The 21,730-nt window shown below is 45.0% G+C and overlaps 1 protein-coding gene across 4 annotated transcripts in view; it reads right to left on the bottom strand.

Annotated features, from left to right (window-relative positions):
• RBM47 (RNA binding motif protein 47) overlaps positions 1–21,730 on the bottom strand; it is a 209,288-nt gene that overhangs the window by 121,456 nt on the left and 66,102 nt on the right. For all 4 annotated transcript variants that reach the window (XM_054486415.1, XM_054486423.2, XM_054486422.2 and 1 more), the window contains one exon: positions 922–1,006. The gene's annotated coding sequence lies outside the window, so the exon portion shown is untranslated. The remainder of the gene's footprint in view (positions 1–921; positions 1,007–21,730) is intronic.

The raw sequence follows: 21,730 nt of genomic DNA on the forward strand, positions 1-21,730 counted from the left end.
AAAACTAAATTCTGGCTGGGTGCAGTGGCTTATGCCTGTAATCCCAGCACTTTGGGAGGCTGAGGTGGGCAGATCACTTGAGGTCAGGAGTTTGAGACCAGCCTGGCCAACATGGTGAAACCCCGTCTCGACTAAAAATACAATAATTAGCCAGGTGTGGTGGTGCGTGCCTGTAGTCAGTCCCAGCTACTCGGGAGGCTGAGGCAGGAGAATCACATGAACCCAGGAGGCAGAGGTTGAAGTGAGCCGAGATCGTGCCACTGCACTCCAGCCTGGGTGATGATGTGACTTCGTTTCAAAAACAAAAACAAAAAAGGAAACCTAAATTCTTTCTTTGGTAAGCACAGACTTCTTACTAATCAGCTACTCATCAGACTATGCATTTCTTACCCTTAAAAATTCAACCCTCTAAAAAGAAAAAAAAAACAAAACATTTGTATTGTGTGAAAAGTAGAAGGTAGGGAATACTTAATGCTGGTCATTTGGGGATTATCAGAGAAATGCTGTATTTCACCAGACCTGTTTGCATAAGGTGTGCCGAATTTCAGACATGTTAAATTGTATGTGTGAAGGGTGGGGGGATGCATTCTAGTTGATGATATGCAGTAACCCTACGGGAAGAACCCACTGCCAGACATTTTCATGAAATCAGTATTAAAAGAGTTTCACTGAAATCATTCAAATACACCTCTGTCATTCTTTTTGGCTGTGGGAGTCCTCTGAGGACATTTGTGCTTACAAACATACAGGGCACTCTGGCCTAGTAAATTAAACAAACACAACAACAATACGTTTGTAAAAAGAAAAACAAAGGGGGTTGGCAAGGATTAGCATTTTGATGTCGCTATGTGATGTTCACCCACTTTTCTCCCCCCCTGGGTTATGTGCATTTGAGTCGTGGTGAAGATGATGCCAACTTACCAAACCTCCTCAGTGAGCCAAGGATTGCTGATCTCTGCTGGGTGACCTGACACAGAGTCTCCTTCCAAGGCCTCTGTTACTTGAGCTGTGAAATGAAAAAGATAACACTACTGACCCAAAGACCAGTATTGAGAAGTCCAAAGTCAGTGATCACTAAATGGAATGGGGAGAGGGGGTGAGAAGAAGGAACATGGTGTTTTGCTATTATCACAGGCCATTGTGTGTGCCTGGAACTAAAAGGAAAGCTACATAACCAGGCAATATAGGAAATCTCCACTGGTCACCTCATTTTGCCAGCTCTGCAAGACTATTGTTTCATATTAATTAAAAGACACTCCAGGAAAGAAAATCTTACTATGACAAAGAGAGAAAGGAGAGCCTCATGCCTGTGATCCCAGCACTTTGGGAGGCCGAGGCAGGAGGATCACTTTAAGCCCAGGAGTTTGAGACCGACCTGGGCAATATAGTGAGATCCTATCTCTACAAAGAAATTTAAAATTAGGCCGGGCGCGGTGGCTCACGCCTGTAATGCCAGCACTTTGGGAGGCCAAGGCGGGTGGATCACAAAGTCAGGAGATGGAGACCATCCTGGCTAACATGGTGAAACCCCGTCTCTACTAAAAAATACAAAAAATTAGCCGGGTGTGGTGGCGGGCGCCTGTAGTCCCAGCTACTCGGGAGGCTGAGGCAGGAGAATGGCGTGAACCCAGGAGGCGGAGCTTGCAGTGAGCCAAGATCACGCCACTGCACTCCAGCCTGGGTGACAGAGCAAGACTCCGTCATAAAAAAAAAAAAAAAAAAATTAAAATTAGCTGGGTGCCCATGGTCCCAGCTTGCTGGAGGAGCTGAGGCGAGAGGATCACTTGAGCCTAGCAGTTCTGAGGCTGCAGTGAGCTACGATTATGCTACTGCACTCCAGCCTGGGAAACAGAGTGAGATCCTGTTTTTTTTTTTGGTTTTTTTTTTTTTTTGAGACAGAGTCTTGCTCTGTCACCCAGTCTGGAGTGCAGTGGCGTGATCTTGGCTCACTGCAACCTCCGTCTCCCAGGTTCAAGTGATTCTCCTGCCTCAGCCTCCTAAGTAGCTGGGATTACAGGCATGCCCCACCATGCCCAGCCAATGTTTTGTATTTTTAGTAGAGACACGGTTTCACCATGTTGGTCAGGCGGGTCTCGAACTCCTGACTTCACGATCCACTCACCTCGGCCTTCCAAAGTGCTGGGATTACAGGTGTGAGCCACCGCGCCCGGCCTGAGATCCTGTCTTTAAAAGAGAGAAAGAGAGGCCAGGCGCAGTGGCTCACGCCTGTAATCCCAGCACTTTGGGAGGCCGAGGCAGGTGGATGACCTGAGGTCAGGAGTTCAAGACCAGCCTGACCAGTATGGTGAAACTCCATCTCTACTAAAAATACAAAAATTAACCAGGCGTGGTGGCAGGCACCTGTAATCCCAGCTACTCAGGAGGCTGAGACAGGAGAATTGCTTGAACTCGGGAGGCGGAGGTTGCAGTGAGCCAAGATCACGCGATTGCTCTCTAGCCTGGGCAACAAGAGCAAGGCTCCTTCTCAAAATAAATACATAAATAAATAAAAGAGAAAGAGAGAGAGGGAGAGAAGAGGAAATGTATAAAGCGTGGACTAACAGGGAAGGGAAGCTCACAGGTTTGACCAGGTGCTTGAAACTCCACTCTACTGCTTGCTAGCTGGTTGATCTTGGGCATTTCACTCAACCTCTCTGAACCTCTGAGTTTTTCTCATCTAATATGGGCCTAATAGTACCCATTTGTTGGAGACATTGTGACAACAGATATGAAGCCTTTGGGGCCTGGTACACAGAGGAAATGTTCAATGAAGGGCGGCTATGATTATTATGTTCATTTAAAATTCTTTCTGCAGAGGCACATTAAATTCAAAATCATTTAAATCACTATGAGTTGTGTCAGTTTTAAATGTTCCTTCACCTTGGAAGCCCTCTACAGCTGCCTTTTCTGCCTATACACAAATAATATTCTCTAACAATTCAGTTTCATATTTTTAAGTAAATACTTTTTTTTTTTTTTTTAAGATGGAGTTTCCCTCTTGTCGCCCAGACTGGAATGCAGTGGCATGATCTCAGCTCACTGCAACCTCCGCCTCCCGGTTTCAAGCGATTCTCCCACTTCAGCCTCCCAAGTAGCTGGGATTACAGGCATGCACCACCACTCCAGGCTAATTTTGTATTTGTAGTAGAGATGGGGTTTCACCATGTTGGTCAGGCTGGTCTTGAACTCCTGACTTCAGGTGATCCACCCGCCTCAGCCTCCCAAAGTGCTGGGATTAAAGGTGTGAGCCACTGCGCCCAGCAAGTAAATACTTTTGATTAGCTAGGTTCAGTGTAGAAGATTTTATTATACTACTGTTTCACCAAGAATAAATAAAGCTGTGACAAATGTCTCATTCCTGCGATCCCCTCCAAGAAAGACTACAACGTACCTCTTGGATAAGAAAATACTGAGCTATGCTAACTCCTGCAGTCCAGCTCAGTAATCTTTTGTTCCAAAGTTCTTCCCAACGCAATGGCCAAATTAACTAAGGTTGAGCTTCTGATTAACACACAGTGCTGGAAGGAACTTTGACCCACAGAAACCTGGCATTTGACTTGCTTCTCTGAGTCCAACCTGTGTCACGAGTGCCTGTTTCAAGGGTAATAAAGGACCTGGCTGTTTGCTTACAGCAAATGGAGGTGGTGCCATGTCGTTATACAGCTTTTACCTCTCCTGTCCACCTAACCCTTGGCAAAGAAAGTTTGCAGCCCACACATCAGTTTTTGGAGTGATAGAATGAAAAAGGGTATGGATTTCCAAACTGAAAAGCACCTAAGTTCTACCTGGCATTCTGACTAAATGTTAGCTGCTTAATAAACATGAATATGGTACCAAGATCCAAGTGACCAGAGTGGAGATGAGGTCTTTGAGCAGGTGCACATTATAACTATCCAGATTGTGCCTCAGTGAACGAACTGCTCTCTCTGCTAGCTCCTGGGTTCCCTTTTAGTGACATGTTATAAAACAGGAATCACATGCAAGGAACAGACCACAATACTTGACAGTTCATGTCCCTTTCTGTTCTAGGATATACAGTGCCCCTCCCTGCCCTGCCAAATTCACAAATTCGACGTCTAACCCCTAGTATCTCACAATGTGACTATATTTGGAGACAGGGTCTTTAAATGGGTAATTAAGATTAAATGAAGTCATGGAGATGGGCCCTAATGCAATATAACCAGTGTCTTTATAAGAAGAGGAAATTCAGACACAGACAACACAGACCGAGGGATGACTGTGTGAGGGCACAGTGAGAGGGCAGCCATCTGCAAGCCAGGCAGAAAAGCCTCCAGGTAAACCAACCCTGCTGTCACCTTGATCTTGGACTTCCAGCCTCCACAACCATGAGAAAATAAATGTCTGCTGTTAAAGCCACTTGGCCCATGGGTATTTTGTTATGGCAGCCTAAACAAAGAAATACACTACCGCTCCCCACATCCCCCAACCTCATCTCCCAGGACCAGATGAATCACAGATGAGTAAGGAGGTCAAGGGCATGATAATCAGAGTGGATTCACTGTGCAATTAACCAGTGGTAAACAGGAGAGCACGTGCTCTATCCACAGGTATCAAATTCAAAAAACTTAAAATACTATGAGGCCATACAAAAGACAGCCATGGCTTGATGATGCCCTTCAGGTTGCAATTCCTGAGCTAAACCATTACAGTATGATATTTTAAAACACCCACTATTAATGCTTTCAACAAATATGAAATGAATACCTCCTACAGGCCAGGCCCTATGCCAGGCAATGGCAATAGCAGTGGTGAATATGAATATGTTCTATGCCTTTGTGGTATTACAGTCTGGATAGTGAGTCCAGGTGCTGAGCTGGGCTAGAAATGTCGAGTTGAGAAGACAAAGTCATTGCCCTCCAGGAGGGTACAGATTAGTGGAGCACAGAGTTGCGATGAGACCATTATAAAACAACGTGACACCAGCTCTAATCCACAAGGGGCCCTGGAAGCTAGGAAGAAGATGATCCCACGTCTGTGTCAATCAGGGAAGATGTGAGCCAAGTCCTGAAGGATGAATAACAGTTTACCCGGCAGACATGTCTGAAAGACAAGAGGGCATTTTCCAGACAGAACAGTCAGTTCCTGGTCCAGGGACATAAGAGCGTACAGGATCTCTGGAGAACGACAATGAGCTGAGCACAGCCAGGGTGAAGACGGGCAGGGGAGAGCAACAGAACGTGCCGCTGCCAAGGCAAGGAACCAGGAGCCCACATTTGATTGCCGAGGGAGCCATCGGAGAATTTTAATCAGGAAGGTGACATCACCAGAACTGCATGTTAGAAGGATCACTCTGACCACAATGCAGAGGAGGGCTAAAGGCAGGGAGACCTGTCAGGAGACAATGAAGGCAGGAAACAGGGAAACAGACATAGGGATGCTTGCCGGTCAAGGTCAGTCATCGTGGTGTTCAGCTGCAGCCACGGGTGACACTACCCAAGGGCATTATGTAGGGAAAGAGAAGCCCTGGCTTTTAAATCTGAGTACATATTACTTATTTCTTTTTTTTTTTTTTTTTTTTTTTTTTGGAGACATAGTTTTGCTCTTGTCACCCAGGCTGTAGTGCAATGGTGCTATCTCAGCTCACTGCAACCTCTGCCTCCTGGATTCAAGGGATTCTCCTGCCTCAGCCTCCCGAGTAGCTGGGATTACAGGCACATGCCACCATGCCAGCTAATTATTGTATTTTTAGCCAAGACAGGGTTTCACTGTGTTGGCCATACTGGTCTTAAACTCCTGAGCTCAAGTGATCCACCCACCTTGACCTCCCAAAGTGCTGGGATTACAGGCGTGAGCCACCACGCCCAGTAATAAATGTTAAATACAGCAGAAATAAACATTAAAGAACAAATGGGAAATTAATGATTGTTCAGTTAATGACAGTTCTCCCTCTCCATGAATATTAGCCAGAGGATAACCACCACCACAGCCACAAAGGGTCAAACCCAACAGAGTTGTCTTGGAACGAAGCTGGGTTTGATTTCCTTGCATCTCTCCCGAATTCTCACATGGTCTCCTACACAAGACCGTAAATTTTGTGCATGATCACTACTTTAAAGTTATAAAGTGCTTTGTGTCAGGTAAAATGTTTTCAAAGATTAAAGATTAAAGGGGATGTGGGGCCTTCAAGGGGAGACTGACTGCAGAGGGGCGTGAGAAAACTTTCCAGAGATGTTAGTTCCTACATCTTGATTGGGGTAGTGGTTTCACAGCTGGATACATGTGTTAAAAGTCACCACTGAAAATGTGTGAAGTTTATCATATGTAATTTTTTTTGAGACAGAGTCTCACTCTGTCGCCCAGGCTGGAGTGTAGTGCTATGATCTCAGCTTATTGCAACCTCCTCCTCCTGGGTTCAAGTGATTCTCCTGCCTCAGCCTCCAGAGTAGCTGGGACTACAGGTGCCCAGCACCACGCCCAGCTAATTTTTGTATTTTTAGTAGAGACGGAGTTTCACCATGTTGGCCAGGCTGGTCTCAAACTCCTGACCTCAAGTGATCCGCCTCAGCTTCCCAAAGTGCTGGGATTACAGGTGTGAGCCACCGCGCCTGGCCCTATCATATGTAAATTATACCTTAATAAAGATTGAAGAGACAGAAGATGGAGGAATAAGGGACTCAAGGGGAAATGGGTATTTATATTCCAGAGAAGCAAAAAATAGATATGCATGAAGAAACTCGTCTTGAAACTTAATTTCCAAAATCATTCTCTCTTTGAATAGATGAAACTTTCAAGGAATGCAAAAAAAAAAAAAAACAAAAAAAAACTTCCTTATGCAAGAAACATTTTGAAAAATTTAGACATCTTCCCCCTCATTATCCTGTAGCTAACAAACAGCACTTTTTCACCCCTAGGTTCACTGAACAAGCTGCCCTCTTGTGGTTCTCATACATTTCCTGAGCACAAAAGCGGGCTGTTACGAGGCTGTGTAGGTAGCAAGCCCAGCCTGCCCACAAATATTTGTCTAGGTAGCTGAGAGTGAATGTTCTGACTTGCTTCTACACAAGAGGTATACACATCACTATGGGCTTGGGTCACAGTTTTAAAAGAATGAAGAAAATATGGTGGCCACAAAATACATATGGTTCGAGGCTGACAAATTCAAAAGGTAATTTAATCTCTATTTACATTGCTGCTTAATTTTAAGGCACTTTAGTACATACTTTCACATTTGCAATGTGGAATCAGCATATCAGAAGCAAGCACATCTCAAACAAGGTCAGGGCAAAGAACGTAGAACTGCAAGCTCCGATTCTACCATCTGTGAATATATTCAATATTCCCAAGATATCTTTGTACAAAGAAAGAAAACAACAAAACAAAGCAAACAAATAGTATCTAATAAAAACAATCCTGCATTTTATTAACATTGGCAAGCAGAATCCAGGTCTCTAATAAAATAACAAGCACTTTTAAAAAAGAAAGGAAAGGAGGGAAGAAGGAAGTACACAAGGAAGAGGGAGGGAGGGAGAATCAAATAGCGTACTTTTCTTTTTTTTTTTTTGAGACAGAGTCTCGCTCTGTTGCCCAGGCTGGAGTGCAGGGGTGGAATCTCGGCTCACTGCAGCTTCCGCCTCCCGGGTTCAAGCGATTCTCCTGCCTCAGCCTCCCGAGTACCTGGGATTACAGGAGTGTGCCACCACATCCAGCTAACTTTTGTATTTTTAGTAGAGACAGGGTTTCACTATGTTGGCCAGGCTAGTCTCGAACTCCTGACCTCAAGTGATTCACCTGCCTTGGCCTCCCAAAGTGCTGGGAATTACAGGTATGAGTCACCGCATAGCCACAGCATAATTTTCAAAAGTTACACTAAAAGAAGATAAAAGATGACACAGGCATTGACTCAAAAACTGGAAACGTTTTCTCTTCTAGAGAGCAAACCATCTTTATACAAGACCTTGTTTAAAAGAAAAATATAGAGGCCCTAAGGCTTTTTTAAAGATAAGGATTTAGGGGCTAGGCATGGTGGCTCACACCTGTAATCCCAGCACTTTGGGAGGCTGAGGCAGGTGGATCACGAGGTCAGGAGATGGAGACCATCCTGGCTAACACGGTGAAACCCTGTCTCTACTAAAAATACAAAAAATTAACAGGGCATGGTGGTGGGCACCTGTAGTCCCAGCTACTCGGAGGCTGAGGCAGGAGAATTGCTTGAATCCGGGAGATGGGAGGTTGCAGTGAGCTGAGATCATGCCACTGCACTCCAGCCTGGGCGACAGAGTGAGACTCTGTCTCAAAAATAAATAAATAAATAAATAAGTAAATAAATAATAAAAAATAAAAAGATAAAGGATGTAAATAAAAATAGGTTCTGTATTTCAACTATTGACATGTTAAAAATTCATTTAGTCCAGATCCTGCAGTAGCAGGTGGCCTAGATTAATTTGAACAGGGGTAGACTCATTTCTGTATATGGCTGCCGAATCCATATTCTGATAGATCAATCTTTCTTTTTAAACATGGTCACATCACTTCCCTTCTCAAAACCCTCTAATGGCGTGTCCTCACACTTGGAATAAAATCCAGAGTCCTTCCCCAGGTTCCCTCTAGGAGCCTGCATAACGTGGCTTGGCTGTGCTCCATTCCCTGCTGTTCATTCTCCATCAACCTCACAGTGCTGGCTATACCACTGGCTTTCTGGCCGTTTCTTCAGCAAAGCAGCTCATCCTCTCCTCCTGCCTTGGCACTCACTGTCGCCCCCACCTGGAATTTCCTTTCCCAGCCTTTAACACCACCCCCCATCCTAGCTCTCTCCCTGACTGAATTCAGGTCTTTGCTCAAATGCCACCTCCTCCAAGAAGTCTTCTCTGACAACTTTCTTTTTTTTTTTTTTTTTTGAGACAGTGTCTCACGCTGTCACCCAGGCTGGAGTGCAGTGGCGCGATCTTGGCTCACTACAACCTCCGCCTCCCGGGTTCAAGTGATTCTCCCGCCTCAGCCTCCCGAGTAGCCGGGACTACAGGCACGCGCCACCATGCGCCACCTCTGATCGCTTTTTTTTAAATATGGAATACTTCATGAATTGATTATTCTTTTAAAAGACTTCTCCAATCACCAACCGTATACTCTTTCTTCCTCTTCCCTATCTTTATTTCTCTTCTTTGCTCATATTATTATCTGAAATTGCATTGTGTATTTTTTATTTTATTTTATTTTTGAGACAGAGTCTCACTCTGTCACCCAGGCTGGAGTGCAGTGGCGTGGTCTCGGCTCACTCCAACCTCAGCCTCCCAGGTTAAAGCAATTCTCCTGCGTCAGCCTCCCAAGTAGCTGGGATTACAGGCGCATGCCACTATGCACGGCTATTTTTTGTATTTTTAGTAGAGATGGTATTTCACCATGTTGGCCAGGCAGGTCTTGAACTCCTGACCTCAGGTGATCTGCCCACCTTGGCCTCCCAAAGTGCTGGGATTACAGGTGTGAGCCACTGCACCCAGCCAATTATGTATTCATTTTTATCACTTTTCACTATCTATCTGCCCCACTAAAATGTGAGCTCCATGATAAGGGACTTTTTTCTTCTTCACCAAGGCACTCCCAGCTCCTAACGCAGGGTCTAGCACTAGTCAATAGTCAATATTTGAGAAATAAAATATCCCCTGGTTGGAGAGATAATAAGCCCTTAATCAAACCTGTTCCAACATTATTACTATCAACAAGCTAAAAAGCCCATGTCCTTTACTTGAATTCAGAGTGCTGAACAGTGGTTGGCCAGCAACCTCTGCTAAGAAGTTCTTTGCAATCAGAGACATTTGAAGGTAAAATAGGGCCTTCGTTGTAAGATGAGCCAGCCAGCCCTCTAGTCCTGGAACCGAGTACACAAGTGCAGAGAGGTTACCTGGTTTCTCCAAGCTCACATAGAAATGGTGAACATCAGGAGACGCGGGACCACTTAAAGGATGCACAGTCCCGTATTCATCTCTGCAACCCCAGGACCCAGCACGGTGCCTGGTGCAAAGAATGCACTCAGTGGAATTGCGCCCAGGGAACGAAAGCTCTCTAAGGGCTCATTCAACTGAACTGTACTTCCTCTCATTACTGTCCCAATGATAACTTCCTATCCGAGAACCATTTCCAGTCACTTGAGTCATGCGTCATTTACTTCCTGTCCTCTGTCCTTTTAAAGTGCAGTTTGACAACATACCAGGCACAATAGTAACATCTAGGGGCTGCTTTGCTTCTAACATAAGTCAAATAGCCCAGCATGGAAAATACCTAGGAAAAAAGTGGGATATGCAAAGCAAACTTCAAAAAAAAAAAGACAAAAGCTGGTGGGCTGGCCACGGTGTCACGAATGAAGTCTCCAGTGGCTTCATCATAACAAGTAAGTTTATTTACTTAATGAAAGCTCACACTCGCATGGTGCCTTCTGTTCTCAGCACTTTATATATATGATCTCATTGAATTCTTTCCAAGATGTACATCTCACCTGTAAAAGGCACTACAACTCTGAAAAACCAAGTAATTTTTAGAAATAATTCAGCATTCTTTCTGATTGCTCTAGAGGAAGAAAAACAATTTTAAAGAAATAATTTAGCAGCAAAATCCGACTCTCTAGTTCCTTCCCCCCTTCCCCCCTTCCCCCCATCTCTCTCTCCTTTCTTTCCCTCCCTCCCTCCCTTTCTTCCTTTTTTTTTTTTAAAAGAATCTCCCAGGCTTAAGGGCAGTGGCGTGATCTCGGCTTGCTGCAACCTCCACCTCCCGGGTTCAAGTGATTCTCCTGCCTCGGCTTCCTGAGTAGCTGGGACTGCAGGCACGCACCACAACACTCAGCTAATTTTTGGTTTTTTGTTTTGTTTTTGAGACATAGTTTCCCTCTTGTTGCCCAGGCTGGAGTGCAATGGCGCGATCTCAGCTCACTGCAACCTCTACCTCCTGGGTTCAAGCAGTTCTCCTGCCTCAGCCTTCCCAGTAGCTGGGATTACAAGCGCCCGTCACCATGCCCAGTTAATTTTTTGTAGTTTTACTAGAGATGGGGTTTCACTATGTTGGCCAGGCTGGCCTCGAACTCCTGAACTCAGGCAATCCACCCACCTCAGACTCCCAAAGGGATTACAGGCGTGAGCCACCGCACCCGGCTTAATTTTTGTATTTTTAATAGAGACGGGATTTTGCCATGTTGCCCAGCTGGTCTCAAACTCCTGGCCTCAAGTAATCCGTCCATCTCAGCCTCCAAAACTGCTGGGATTACAGGTGTGAGTCACCACACCCAGCCCCTGACTTTCTAGTTTCTAATGAGACTCTCTACAGACTTCATTTCTTCCAGTATGTCTGAGTGTCCATTCGCTCTGCTGAAGAAATAGTGATGGGTGTGATCAAGGAATACTGCCTGAGATGAGTGGTATTAAGCAACACACAGGGTACGTGCAACATATTATCTTTCTAAAATCTGAAATGTTCTGGATTCTAAAACACATCTGACCCAATGGGTTTCGACAAGGATGTCTCATTTACATTAATGCAGAGAAGTAACTTGCCCACATCACACACCTAGTAACCGGCAACGCTAGGACTGCAATCAGGCAGCCTAATTCTGCAGGCCATGCCTGCGGCCGCCACATCATCCTGCCTCTCTCATAAATGATGGGAATGTGATCTGAAAGTCAGTGATTGCCTCAACTGTTTTTCTGATGTGGGTCCCAGAAATAGAATTTGGCAAGATGAACGGCCAAGGTGGCCTTGTGCTGTCACCTGTGAAGGCGATTTGGACCAGCGATGACAGCAGCTGAGTTAGGGCACAGCACAGCTGACTTCCCAGAAGTCATGGCCACTTTTGGGAAAATGGCATTCAGAGGCTTGGAGATCAAAACTTTTGCCTCCCTGAACATCTTCCCCAGGAGCCTCTGGGAAACATTGAGGCCAACCTGCTAGAAACCTGAAAAGATCTTCTTTTTTTTTTTTTTGAGACAGAGTCTGGCTCTGTTGTGCAGGCTGCAGTGCAGTGGCGTGATCTCGGCTCACTGCAACCTCTGCCTCCTGGGTTCAAGCGGTTCTCATGCCTCAGCCTCCTGAGTAGCTGGGATTACAGGCACGCACCACCGCATCTGGCTTATTTTTGCATTTTTAGTAGAGACAGGGTTTCACCATGTTGGCCAGACTGTTCTCCATCTCCTGACCTCAGGTGATCTGCCCGCTCAGCCTCCCAAAGTGCTGGGATTACAGGCTGAGCCACCGCACCCAGCCTAATACATTCTTTTTAAGATTACACTATGAGGGTCAGGTGCAGTAGGTCACGCCTGTAATCCCAGCACTTTGGGAGGCTAAGGCAGGAGGATCACGATCACACCACTGCACTCCAGACTGGGTGACAAAGTGAGACTCTGTCTCAAAAATAAAGTAATTGCGGTTTTTGCTATTACTTTTAATGGCAAAAACCGCAATTACTTTTGCACCAATACATTCTTTTTAAGATTATACTATGAGGGCCAGACACAGTGGCTCATGCTTGTAATACTAGCACTTTGGGAGACTGAGGCGGGAGGATCACTTGAGCTCAGGAGTTCCAGACCAGCCTGGGCAATATGGTGAAATCCTGTCTCTACAAAAAATAAAAAAATTCACCGGGTATAGTGGTGCACGCCTGTTAATCCCAGCTACTTGGGAGGCTGAGGTGGGAGAATCACCTGAGCCCAGGATGCAAAGGTTGCAGTGAGCTGAGTTTGCGCCACTGCACTCCAGCCTGAGCAACAGAGAGAAACCTTGTCTCAAAAAAAAAATATATATATATACATTTACATGATGAGGTGGGATGAAGAGCTGAAGGTGGGGTGTGAGCATGAGAATGTGTGTTGGGGGGCACGCTGGGGGGAGTTGTGCACATATGAAAGTATATGCTCATTCAAAATTGATTTTTCCAGCCGGGCACGGTGGCTCACACCTGTAATCCCAGCACTTTGGGAGGCCGAGGCGGGTGGATCACGAGGTCAGGAGATCGAGACCACGGTCTCGAAACCCCATCTCTACTAAAAATACAAAAAATTAGCCGGGCACAGTGGCGGACGCCTGTAGTCCCATCTACTCGGGAGGCTGAGGCAGGAGAATGGCGTGAACCCGGGAGGCGGAGCTTGCAGCGAGCCGAGATCGTGCCACTGCACTCCAGCCTGGGCTTCAGAGCGAGACTCCATCTCAAAAAAACAAAAAATTGATTTTTCCATAATGTCCAGAATGCAGAGCAATTATAATTTATGCTTCAACTTTTCTCTCCCCTAAATTCATTATTGGTGGAAGTAAAAGATGCTGATCATTTGGGCCCACAGTGTGCTTACTTGGCTAAGTCCTTGGGGTTACCTCCATTCTTCAGATCTTGGTTCAAATGTCAATTCCTCAGGGAAGCCTTCCCCAATGCCCAAAGTAGACTGTCCCACCCTTTAATTCTCACCCACATCTTGGCGTACACTTTCCCTTTGGGCACTCATCGTGGGTTCTAATTAAATACCCCTGGCTTTCTTTGTTCACTGACTGGCTGTTCCTACCAGACTGTAATTTCCTTGAGGACAGTACCATATCTATTTGCTCATCTGTGTCCCCAGCATGGAGCACAGCACCTGCCACATCCTAGGAGCTCCATAAATATTTGTTGAGTTGGCTGGGTGCAGTGGCTCACATCTGTAATCCCAGCACTTTGGGAGGCCGAGGTGGGTGGATCACCTGAGGTCAGGAGTTCAAGACCAGCCTGGCCAACATGGTGAAACCCCGTCTCTACCAAAAATCCAAAAATTAGCTGGGCATGGTGGCAGGTGCCAGCAATCCCAGCTACTCGGGATGCTGAAGCAGGAGAATCGCTTGAACCCAGGAGGCGGAGGTTGCAGTGAGCCAAGGTTGCACCATTGCACTCCAGCCTGGGCAACAAGAGCGAAACCCTGTCTTAAAAAAAAAATTGTTGAGTGAATGAATGCATGAGTCTAGAATTTTACAATAAAAAATCAGAGGTTCCTCAGCAGACAAACACAAGGCCTTCTCCCACCTCTGAGTTGTGAAATTGTTATTGCCTGGGCAATCCTATTTGGCAATTTATCATATGTTGCTCAGTGACCTGTTATCTTTATAGTTTTGGATTGTTGCTTAATTTTCTTATTCTTTTTTAATGATTACTCTGGTTAGATCTTGTCTTCCCAAGCAGATTATAAGCACATCTCAGTGTAAATTACATCGTCCTGAATTCCTCAAAGCTCCCATAGTGGAGTTTTGCACCTAACTTTTTCACACTGTTGCTTCATTTTGTGCTCAAAACAGATATTATTATTCTCATTTTTTGCAGATGGAGAAAACTGAAGCTCAGAGAAATAAGTGACTCACAGTTTGTATAAGTTGATATTTGAAATTTAGGATTTCTCCTCTTAAAATACAGATATCTCATTAACACAGGCCCAGAAATCATTTTTCCTCCCTGTGAACTTTTGGTCTGTCATTTGCTTTAACTTAAACTATATCGAATTCTATGATTTTTAACATTTAGACATTCATTTACTCAATCATTTATTGAATGAGTAAATGTCTAAAAAATATGTACTGAGGCTGGGCATGGTGGTTCACGCCTGTAATCCCAGCACTTCAGGAGGCTGAGGCAGGTGGATCACTTAAGGTCAGGAGTTCAAGACCAGCCTGGCCAACATGTTGAAACTCTGTCTCTATTAAAACTACAAAAAAAACACAAACAAACAAACAAAAAAAAACGGGCCAGACATGGTGGCTTACGCTTGTAATCCCAGCACTTTGGGAGGCCGAGGTGGGCAAATAACCTGAGGTCAGGAGTTCAAGACTAGCCTGGCCAACATGGTGAAACCCCATCTCTACTAAAAATACAAAAATTAGCCAGGTGTGGTGGTGGGCGCCTGTAGTCCCAGCTAACTGGGAGGCTGAGGCAGGAGAATCGCTTGAACTCGGGAGGCAGAGGTTGTAGTGGGCCGAGATTGCGCCACAGCACTCCAGCCTGGTCGAGAGTCAAACTCCGTCAAAAAAAAAAAAAAAAAAAAATGAGCCAGGCGTGGTGGCAGGCGCCTGTAATCCCAGTTACTTGGGAGACTGAGGTAGAAGAATCACTTGAACCCGGGAGGTGGAGGTAGAAGTGAGCCAAGATTGCGCCACTGCACTCCAGCCTGGGTGACAGAGTGAGACTCCGTCTCAAAAAAGAAAGAAATATGGACTAAGCCCCTCCTATGTTCCAAGCACTGTGCTAGCGATTGTGGTGAATAGGGCAGATCCAGCCTTTATTTTATCCCTATTACAAGGTATATTACCATGACATAGATAGCATTTGCCCCTCAGTAATGGTTTTTTCTTCAGAGGCTACTTCACCAAGATAGAATATAAGTCAGTTTGGATTATATGGAAAAGCAGCCTTTGCCTCTATTTCTGGCAAATAGAAGGAGAGAGCCTAATAAATATTTTTCAAGTGAGTCTAACATGAAACCAGGCTGTGTTTCTCAATTACAGGTGACAAGCACAGAATACGATATGGCTGGCCCATAATGTGGGTGTTATTTCTACAATAACGAATCAAGCGACATGGGTATGCAAGCATCATTTCAGAAACTATACAGAGAAGCTGCATTTTCTCCCTCAAGCCCCAAAGTCCAAGATAATGTCGAATGAGAAAGCCTGAAGCAAACATTGGAGATCTTATCTCAATTTTTTAAAAATAAGACTGTTAAGGAAGAAAAACTGAGGTGTTGTTTAAATATAAAAGATTCTATCTTTGTTCCTGTGGGTGACCAACACCAGGGTAGAGAAAATCTTGATTCAGCAAACATTTTTTGAGTTCCATGAAATATCCCCTCCACCATCCTCGAAGGTCCCACCCAAATCGGGAAGACTCTTGGTGGTGCAAAAATAGGATTATTGTTGTTTTTGCGAAGTCAGGCCCTTTATTAGAGGGTAGAAAGAACACTTGTTCCTGATTTCTCAACTTCTGATTCCTCTTGGCAGCACATAATATGCCCCAGCCTTGACTCTCAAGCACAACAAACTGCAAATGAAATAGATAAGTCAGTGTTCCTTCAAATCTATACATTACAAGCAGTTTCTAGTGTTTACCTTTTTTAAAAATTTTGGCCAAATTACTTGCACTAGCCAGATAGCTGTTAGATAGATTAGCAAGTAGGTCTGAGAATCACTCACCCATAACCACGCACTCACTTTCTTGACATTACTCTCTTATTTTTCCATCCGGACCCTGGCACAATAGTTAAACACCAGCCTGGTCAGCAAAACAGTGTTGTCAAAACACAGCCAAGCTGAGTTCTGACCCACAGAGGTCTGACAGTTGTCAGGAATTTCCTAACATGGCCAGGGTCACTGACAGTTAAAGGTTTCACTGTTATCACCTGCAAAATCTAACTCCACTCCATGAAAAGTGCAGAAAACTCTTAAAATGCTTTCTGTGCTGCCTAAGGTTCTGATTTTAAAACACAAGAGTATGGAAGTTCAGACTTTTGGTTATCTCCACTTTGCCAAGGCACAGGTGTTTGAGGAATGAGCATGTGCATGGCCCAGCACTTTCTGACCACTCTTGGATGATCAAGAGTTCAAAGCAACCTTGCCAGGTGCATGTTTAAAAAAATCTAACCAGAGCTCACAATACAACCAATTCCTTGGATTGAATGAGGACACCTTGGCTCTCCCTGCTCCTGGCGGTGCCAGCCTTTGGTCACTTGCCAGCCCGGGGGGAGCCAGGAGGTGACCTCCCCAACCCTCTCCTGCCTAGTCATAGATTCAAAGTTTTCATCTATTTTGTATGTTGCAGCCATCTATGTCCTCTTTGACTGCTGACCACCATAACTAAAAAGTTGCTGCCAGGCTGGGCGTGGTGGCTCATGCCTCTAATCCCAGCACTTTGGGAGGCCAAGGCAGGTGGATTATGAGGTCAGGAGTTCAAGACCAGCCTGGCCAAAATGGTGAAACCCCGTTTCTACTAAAAATACAAAAAATTACCCAGGCGTGGTGGCAGGCACCTGTAATCCCAGCTACTCGGGAGGCTGAGGCAGAAGAATCACTTGAACACAGAAAGTGGAGGTTGCAGTGAGCCGAGATCGCGCCACTGCACTTCAGCCTGGGTGAAAAAGTAAGACTCCTCAAAAAAAAAAAAAAAGTTTGCTGCTATTCCCTTTTCTCTCATTATTTCCCACATTCTTAGCATTGCCTATGTGTCAGGAACTGCATTAAAGGAGACTATGTGTCTGGTTTTTTACCTCCCAACAATCAAGCCTGGTAAGGAACTGTTAAACCCGCTTTCAGTAAAGGAGACTGAGGTCCAGAGAGATTATCTTATTAAAAAGTGCCCAAGAGGCAGGATGGGACTTAAATCTTAGCCTTTCTGGGACCATTTCTCCACTGTCTTTTTTTTTTTTTTTTTGAGACAGAGTTTCACTCTTGTTGCCCAAGCTGGAGTGCAATGGTGTAATCTCGGCTCACTGCAACCACTGCTTCCCGGGTTCAAGCGATTCTCTGGCCTCAGCCTCACAAGTAGCTGGGATTACAGGCATGCACCATTATGCCCAGCTAATTTTTGTATTTTTAGTAGAGATGGGATTTCACCATGTTGACCAGGCTGGTCTCGAACTCCTGACCTCAGGTGATCCACCTGCCTTGGCCTACCAAAGTGCTGGGATTACAGGCATAAGCCACTGTGCCCGACTTCTTTTTTGCTTCTTCTTCTTTTGTCTTTTTTTTTTTTTCTTGAGACAGGGTCTTGCTGTGTCACCCAAGCTTGAGTACGGTGGTGCAATCTCAGCTCACTGCAACCTCCACCACCAGGGCTCAGGTAATCCTCCCACCTCAGCATCCTGAGTAGCTGGAATTACAGGCTTGCACCACCATGCCCAGCTAATTTTTGTATTTTTTGTAGAGATGGGGTTTCGTTATGTTACGCAAGCTGGTTTTGAACTCCTGGACTCAAGCAATCCACCCATCTGGGCCTCCCTAAGTGCTGGGATTACAGGTGTGAGCCACCTCGCCTGGCCTCCATTGTCTTAATGTAAGATATCCTTTTACTAGATCAGAAATCTCTATCCTTCTCTCATTCATTTATTCATTCAGCCAGTCAGTTAACATTCATTAGAGGTCCACAATGTAAGGTCCCCTGAATGACTCAATGACTTGAAACCTGTTTCTCAAATAGCCCATGTGACTACTTACTCATTTGAAAAAGCTATTATTAAATCAATTGCATGTTTTACAATCAGTACCCCATGGTTACAATCCAGGAAACATACCCCCAAGTGATAATCTGCAAAATCCACTAGATTTAAAGATATGCAAAGTTAACAGAAAGAGACCACCTGGTCTGCTGGACTCTAAGACCAGCAGGAGGAGGGGTGGGTAATCAGGCTGTAGGATTAACATGATCAAAGAAAAATGTGTCTCTCAGAAGGAGTGGTCCTCTTTTGGAAGCCTGGAAAAAGGAGGACAGGTGAAAGTTGATCATGCCCACTGAAGCACAGACCAGGAGAGGGACTTCAGAAGGCTTCCAGTCCCAAAGACAAGATCATTCTACCGTGAAATACACTGAGGCTGCATCAGACTAAGGAGGCGGGCGTCATTACATTTTAGACCCTTTCTCCTCCCACTTCCCCCTATTTTTTTTTTTTTTTTTTTTTGAGACAGTCTCACTCTTGTGTCACCCAGGCTAGAGTGCAGTGGTGCGATCTCGGCTCACTGCAACCTCTGCCTCTGGGGTTCAAGCAATTATCCTGACTCAGTCTCCCAAGTAATTGGGATTACAGGTGTGCGCCACCATGCCCGGCTAATTTTTGTATTTTTAGTAGAGACAGGGTTTCACCATGTTGGCCAGGCTTTTCTCTAACTCCTGACCTCAAGTGACCTGCCCACCTCAGCCTCCCAAAGCACTAGGATTACAGGAATGAGCCACCGTGCCTGGCCGAAATATTTCCTTTCTGTTTCTGACTATTATTCCCTAGAAGTGAAAACTTGTTTCACTGATAATATATAGCCGCTCAGGAGCTGCATCATTTTTAGAAGCGACTGCAACAATAAAGAATTCCCTCGAGGGGATGAGAGTCATTAGGTGAGCATTATGCTCCAAAAACTGTACCCCCAAAAGGGTCAAGTGCAATGACAAAGCAGGGTAAACAGGCTACTAAAAATATCCAAAATGATGGGACCCATGTGTTATATTAAACTGGCATTTGTTAGCCCTTGCTAAAAATCAAAAGTATATTTTAGCAATCCCAGCTATTCAGGAGGCTGAGGCAGGAGAATCACTTGAATCTGGGAGGCGGAGGTTGCAGTGAGCCGAGATGGCGCCACTGCACTCCAGCCTGGGCGACAGAGCAAGACTCCATCTCAAAATAAATAAATAAATACATTTTTTAAAAAGAGTATATTTTAGCATGGTTGATTACTTCGGGGTTGTTTGACCATTCAATTAGGCTAGCTCCACAGAAATCTGTTTTGCTTCCTAAATAGCATTGAAACAATGAACACTTTAATGCCATGATGCTTTCTTTTCTTTCCTTTTCCCCATCTTTAAAAAAATGATTAAATGGCTGTAGAAGTGGTAAAATCAAACTCTGTGCTTGTAATTATCCTGCAAGATGACCCATGGCCCACATTCTTAGAGTTATGCCCTCTTAAAACTGCAAAATACCTTAGATATCAGCTAGTTGATCTAGATAAGAAACCTGAGATTCAGAGAGAAAGGTGACTTTCCCAAGGTCACACAGTGGGCCAGTGGTCAGCTGGGGGCCCCAAAGGGAGGCCTTTCCCACTGCACACACGGTTAATACTCACAGAGGGTGGTGTCCACTAAGCAGAGCCTGGGTTTACTTCCCCATGTGCTAAGCTTGCTTACCTCATCCAGAGGGGTAATCAACATCCCTCTCCATGTGGCTGTGTTACCAAGGCTACTTCTTGAAATTAAGACAAAAGAGCACAAAACTGCAGTGGTAGGGCCCCAGGTACACCCTTCAGGAGGGCACATTTACAATGGCAATTGCCCAATGTATTTGAAAGTTATGAAAAATATGTTTTATGATAGTCTCTAAAAAGCTAAGAAAAAATGTAAAAAAGAAAGTTATGAAAAATAGCCCAGGTGTGGTGGCTCACACCTTGTAATCCCAGCACTTTGGGAGGCCGAGGCAGAATTGCTTGAGCCCAGGAGTTCAAGACCAGCCTGGGCAACATAGCAAGACACTATCTCTATTCACATCACGTAAAAAACAATTTTTTTAATTATGAAAAATACAAGGTGTAGAGGTTACCACCTTCCATGGACCACAGCTAGACCACAGTCTAGCTTCCCATAGTGCAGTGAGGTGTGACCACTGACTATGCTCTGGCCAGTGGATGCAGAGGAAGTGGTGTGTGTCATCATGATGTGACATGGTCCTGCCCATAAAAATCTACCACACGTTCTCCTCTGGGCTCTTTCCTCTTCTGGCTGACTGGGATGCCAATGCCCAAGAGACCTTGGACATCATATGAAAAAATGGCAAAGCAACTGCCAGTCTGGATCTCCAATGAGTTTATGAAGGTGAGCTACCCCCCAATCTGCACACACACATACCCAGGAAAGCTGCACACCCAGGAAAGCTACTTAAGTAAGAAATAAATTTCTACTGGGTAAGCCACTGACATTTGGAGGTCTTTATGTTACAGCCACCTAGCCTATCCTAATGAATACACGGGGAATCTCCAAAGATTAGGAAAAGTATGGCTTTAAAGCAGGAGAAAAAAACAGCACAGACAACACATCTGTTGGTTTATCATCAAACATGAAGCAATAGGAAGGAATCAATAGAATCTGGGGAACAGTAAAACATACTCATTTAGTCCTTTTAGAATACAAAAAAATCACTAGCTTTAAGAAAAGTTTATTTATGAGTTACTTTTTGAGACACAGAAAGCCTTTTTCAAAGAGAGGATATTAGAAATGATGTTCAAGACCTCAGGCTCTACTGAAAATACATTTTTTTGCTCAAGTTAATAGAAACCATTCTAAAAGTTAACACCAGCCTTGTGGTCCTCTGAGGCCCGAGGATCCTCAGTGGGAGGAAGGGGCACAAGCAGGGGTGGCAGAGCTTCTAAGCAAGGGCCCCAGAGGCTGAAGGCCTAGAAGAAGGGCTCTCTTGTAGGTGTCTTGAATAGGTCCGGAAGTGAACGTGGGGACTGAGCAGGGCCTAAGGAAACACTCCATCCAGTCACCTCAGCCTTGGTGAGAACACAAAGAGAATTTCTCCTTGTCCGCAGATGCAACCTTCTTCATTCTGTACTTTATCAAGGGAGGCAATGAATTCAACTAAGCTTCCAGTGTTTCTGATTTGATCCCAAATGGCATTTTCATTAATGAACTGTGAAGTTATTTTCTCATTCATTCTGAACTCCCCCAGTGATGTTAAGCAGTACTCAGCATGACACTTGATACTACACAGCAGTATGGTTAAGAGCAGGGGAACCTCAAGGGCACCAACACACATCTGCTAGCCAACCTTGGTGCTGGAGCTGGGTGGGTCCTTGATGCCTCTGCCGGGCTGGACATTAACCCTTTAGTTGCTGGCTTATGAGCAGGTCCTTGGGTTCCTGGGGAAGGGGCAAGGGAGGCCTGGCTGGTGGTGGTGGACACATAGGAGGCTTCAAGTAGCAGCTTTCCACTAAGAGGCACAGAGGGAGTTCCACATTTTAACAACTAGTTTGGCTGTATGTGTACAATTAGCCCTGGTGAAAAGTGCAAGCTTTGGAATTAAGATTTGGGCTCAAA

Source organism: Pongo pygmaeus, chromosome 3 (assembly GCF_028885625.2).
Source record: "Pongo pygmaeus isolate AG05252 chromosome 3, NHGRI_mPonPyg2-v2.0_pri, whole genome shotgun sequence".
In the NCBI taxonomy this organism is placed as follows: domain Eukaryota; kingdom Metazoa; phylum Chordata; class Mammalia; order Primates; family Hominidae; genus Pongo; species Pongo pygmaeus.